Source organism: Haliotis asinina, chromosome 3 (assembly GCF_037392515.1).
Source record: "Haliotis asinina isolate JCU_RB_2024 chromosome 3, JCU_Hal_asi_v2, whole genome shotgun sequence".
Classification (NCBI taxonomy): Eukaryota; Metazoa; Mollusca; class Gastropoda; order Lepetellida; family Haliotidae; genus Haliotis; species Haliotis asinina.
In genome coordinates this window covers 49,062,011-49,067,542 of record NC_090282.1, presented here as the reverse complement: position 1 = coordinate 49,067,542, position 5,532 = coordinate 49,062,011, and positions in this window count along the sequence as shown.

The window sequence follows — 5,532 nt, the reverse complement described above, 5'->3', positions numbered from 1 at the left end:
CTTGATACACGTCGTTATTACGCACACCCTCACTTTTTCAACAGGTCCATGTAACCGTTAAACATGTCCCTGTCGTCTATGCCGAACACTTCATTGCCGCTGAGTTTAATGGTGGTTTTCTTAACGATGGCACGATTGATGTTCTGCAAGAGTTTGTGTTTGTCATCAGGGATCAGCTTGATGTTAAGCACCTGTCACAACATACTGGTGACAATATTGTCATTGTCACCCAGGTTAGGGAATCGAACCAGCAGCAGTTGGTTTTGATCTATCTTGCTCAGATTATTGGTGATGGTCATGGACTGACGCATAGCTTTGACACTGCGAGTCTCTCTTAATCTTCAAAAAGGATCTAGCTTTCTTCCAAAATGCGACATTATATAGATAAGAAAAATATTATATGTTTAACAAATATATTAAATTATGGCTGAAGGTTACGATGATATTCCAATGGGCAACTTGTAGGATATTGAGTCATTCGACTACGGAGAGGATGAAACCTCATTCATGAAAGATGATCTCATCCACACAGCCATCTATTAAAGAACACGATAAAAACTACATCGAACCATTGTGGCGAGATAGGAATGACTCTCTGTGATTGAAAGCTCATCCAGGGGTCGATCTCATGTAAAAATAAAAAAAACGGGAGAAAACCACTTGCCTTGTCGACACTCGCCACTGGGAATCAGTCACTTCACAATGAATTAGACATGATCAATTATGGTAGTGCAGACCCAAGCAAATTCCACGTGAGGTTCTGGAAAACGTGAGGGCTGAAATGACGGAGACATGATGCAATGTGCTCAAGAAACGTTGGACACTATTGAAAAAATATTGCAATCACACTAAAATGAACCCATCCTGTGGGTTTCATTCGGGGACTGAAAGGGTTAGACTAGGCCTTGCAAACCATTCGCAGATCGCTCATGGACAGCACATCCAAACTGGACACGATCGATGACCACATCACGTACAAGAAAACAAAACTCGAAAGAGTGAAAGACGAAGACATGAGACGAAATATCAAGAAAAGATTAAGCAACGGGTTCAGTTGGAAGTGGCTTCATCCTTCCGAGAAAAGCTTCGGATCCAAATTTGCCGTGTACGAGAAACCATCGACCGAGTCCTCTACAAAGACACCAGATTGGCCAATAGGACCCAAATTTTGTTCCGAGAGCGAGGGATCACCATCACGAGTATCTTGACCGCATTGGGTTTTATTATATTCATCCCTGGTATTAGCTGTGATGGGAGGTGGTGGTACATCCACATCCCCAAGTGGTGATGTCAGAGACTCCATGAAAACACATTTGAAATCGCTCCGGGAGGCCCTGGTCTGTCTTGCCGGAAAAGCTGCCGAAGGCCTTCGAGGAATCCTAGTGCACATTGTCTCATCTCATCATGCTGTCAAAAACTCTCACATGGTTTCGGTCAAAACCTGTGGACAGTGGCCGGGCTGGTGTATGTAGCTGCTATGGAATATTTCACCCACACCGAACACAGAGTTGATCTTCAACTGGGCGTAGTCCAACACATTTTGATAGCTTTGGATTGCACTCAGCAAATTAACCCTAGCATCTATGGCATCCTCGACGTTGGACACAAACTGTGTCTGCGTGTTGTATGCAGTCCCCTTACCAATAATGGGGTGAATGTGTTTGGGACTGCAACACCCAGCAGCACCGACATGTATGTATGAATTGCATTGTTCAAGCGTTCGACACCGGCATGAGTGAACCCTTTTGACGTGTCCTACATAAACATTTCCAATCATCTCCCAGTCCTTGTTTGAACCTCCAAATGCCGTAATCCTTGCTGTCATGGAAAGCCAAGTAACTGTCGTCTCACTCATTTGTCTACAAGTACTGATGCAACTTGTAACCACATATTTTAACCACATCATTGCTGGCTGCCATTGCTGGCTGAGACAGATTGTGAATGAGAGGAATGCCTAACCCATGGTTTGAACCCGGCAAACTCCAATCTGTCGATGGATGGACCTCGAATTTGTTACAAACGCATTCATAAGCCCGTCGATCGTACAGATTGTTGACCGCATTCCACAATTTGTCCTGCGGAAATGTAGCACTTATATCTTTGAGGATACATCTCACCTGGTAGTACACTTGGAAATAAAACACAGACCAACTTAGCTCATCGCGACGAGTGGCACTCAACGTCAAGCTACACCCTTCTGTCACACACCTCACAGCGAAATTGAATTGATTCTGTGGAACTGCATCAGGTTATTAAACGAATCATGAACCGTTTTAGCATTCGTGACAGAAAACCCATGATTTTTAAACACATCGATGAATGGTGCTCTATAATGCAACACAGCTGCATCAACCACGATCTTCATGTGTATGAAATTTATGCTATCATATTTAGAACACTCTTCGTTTGTATGTGTTGAATTGTCATATCCGAACGCTTGTGCGTGTATTGAAACCATCCAGATAAGCGAATTTTCTGATATCTGAATCACAGGCCATATGTACAAAGAAACGTAAAAAGAAACGAACATAGTAGGCATCAGACATAATCTTTATTGATTACACATAAATAAATATCACTGCATACAAATTACAGTGTCTCATACCTGTTCATGCTCGATTTAAAAAAATCAGTCATAGCCTTTTGCACTGGCTGTATAGAAAAACAAAAGGACTTTACTTTAAGTAACAGTTTGATGTTCTCACGGTCACACTCATAATAGCTAATCAGCTGATCAAGGCCAACACGAGCTTCCTTGTGGCACCTGCTCAACTTCGTCATCATCATCAGCCTCACTGTCCGAACACACTGCTTGGAGGATGTCAGTGTCATTCAAAGATTCGCCGGTCACTTCGTCAATCACTTCGTCAGTAATTATAAATATGACCTACAAATTGACACACCCACTTCTTTCATATTACGGCACACAAGTTTTCTGGATATCTGATGTTCAGATAAACGGGGCACGACTGTATACTTCCAATATGTATGTGACATTACGTGACGTGGAATAACGAGTGGTGACTAACTTCAACTGCTGCACTCGATCAATAATACATCAGACCGATTTGAGGTCGCACACTGTGACATCACCTACCTCCCACGATGGACCAACATCAGCGAAAACACGTTGTTCATCAGTGGTGTCCGCAACCACAAAACCGATGGTTACAACAGCATATGCTTCCGAAGCGACAAAGTATTCAAACCTGTCGGAGCCGAACTCAAAATATACGATTCAAATGGTATCAACAACGGAATAACCTTGAAACTTAGCTGGCCATTGGCGAGAATACTCGGGTTGCCACTGGATGAAATAAAACCTACAACCACCATTATGGGCATGAAATTACCCGACCATGGTCCATACCGAGAACTGTGCATTCAGTTAGAACAGCTTGAGCACAACGGACAATATTCTAGGTGGATGCCCTTCCACACTGCTGAGAGCCATACCGGTGAAAACGAAAAAGAATAAAGAAATTTAGTTTAAAATATCAGTTTCAGATATAAAACATAATCCCGTGAATATGGGATAATGACAAGCACTTAAGGCCAAGGAATGTGATTAAAAAATGTGCCAATCTAGTGATCTCCAACCTTGCGGACACTCATGGGTTTGATGAACCAGTAATAGACGCTAAACTGTACTGAAAAACAGCATTTACCAACGCACTGGAGTCCCCACCAGTGGATCCAACAGTAACATAAGTGATATCGTTGATACCACAGGAACTGTCAGCAACACAAGGTATGACCTAGTCCGCAGTGGTGAGGATAAATGGATGATATCCCCAGCCTTCAGCAGCAAGCTGTTTTACTTAAGCAATGTTGATGATGTACTGTACTAGCAGTACACTCTCTCCTTCACCGACGATGACAAATGGACTTTGTTACAATCTCAAGTTGACTAATTTCTCAACATCACGCTCGGCTCGCCCTACATGTTCATGGAAAACAAAGACCACTACCTAAACAAAATCGTGAATAATGGAAAGCTGGACAATTTTTCTACCCAACAACATATTATACTTCATGGGGTTGAAGTGCACACCTGAGAAATTATCAGAAAAACAAATGGAATCTATTATATAACATTCTTTGTAGAGTATGGTTATCACCACAGCACCACGCTTGGAGATCTAGTGGACAAGAGGGGATTTGATTGGCATGGCTCTGAAAACCCCATGTATGTCCTGCACGCCCAACAACGTGTATGAGCGGATGGATCTGTCAGATTTTAAAGAAACTGAATGATTGATCAACATGACCCTCACCGCACCATATACCTCATTTAATAAAAATAGTGTCGTCTCTGAAATTCAGAATAACGGGATTATTCTCTAATGTACAACATATACAAATACCAGGTGACACGGTCAACATGTCAAACTTACAATACTTGATTACCAACACTATTTTAGTAAGGTCATACTAGACTCCACACTCACTATAGAAGCCTGTCTCAGAGAAGCTTGGGAGGATGATATAGACCCTTTAAATGGCTTGACGACATTCTGGGAATCCAGACACAATTACCATATCATATCGCTGTACAACTGGGATCGACACCCTTAAAAGCATCGATGGGGTCAGGATTGCAAAACGCAGTACCGTTAACTTCAAATATATTTACATGTATAATAATGTAAACTTTATAAGCCTCAAATATACTGTTTAATATATAAACAGGATTGTACCCGGTCATGGAAGAAGTAGAAAAGACATTGGAAACCATAGACATTTTATTTTCAACATTTGTGTGACATAAGGCAACAACTAGAACGTGAAGTGATATATGAGCAACATTACATAAAAAGTATCACAGAGTTGTTAATTCTGCAGGGTTATGATCCATTATCATTGCCGCACCCGTGGTGTTAGGCATTGAAATAACAGCTGGACTTGTAGGGGTGGTTATATTGGCCCTTTAGTACATATCTCGTAAACTACAACGTAAAGGATTGAAATAGAATTCAGAATTCTAGCTGAATCAAAGCTCAACACCATAGACGGCCATACAACAGAATGAATTGATACTCGAACAAAATAACGTAAAAACCTTGAGAAAAAAAGAGTTAATAGAACAACCTTCACTGAAATGATTTTTAAACTCATTTCACCAGCAAATCTGCGAGCATGCTTATTGCTTTCCAAAAGTGGTAGGCTATAATAGGGTGGAAGAGGTAAGGCTTCTGTCGACTTTATTTAGTAAAATAGAGCTTTGTAGAGTAAAACAAGGAATGTGATCCTGTACCACCATTCTGTACACTAATCACACAAATATGCTTAATGTTTTGAATTCTATGGGAAATGTCCTGTTTCGTGATACCATCCACTATTATCTCAGACAAAGCTAAACTTCTTAAAATAATCTTTCTAAATATGCTTCACCGAAAATGTCACCATTTTGGACACAACATGAAATCGTGGCAATCTGATAATTACTGGGAGTATTGAATTTCAAAATAACATATTAATGATAACTAATATCAAGTTTTCATGTAACCGCTTATTAAATAAGTAGGCAAT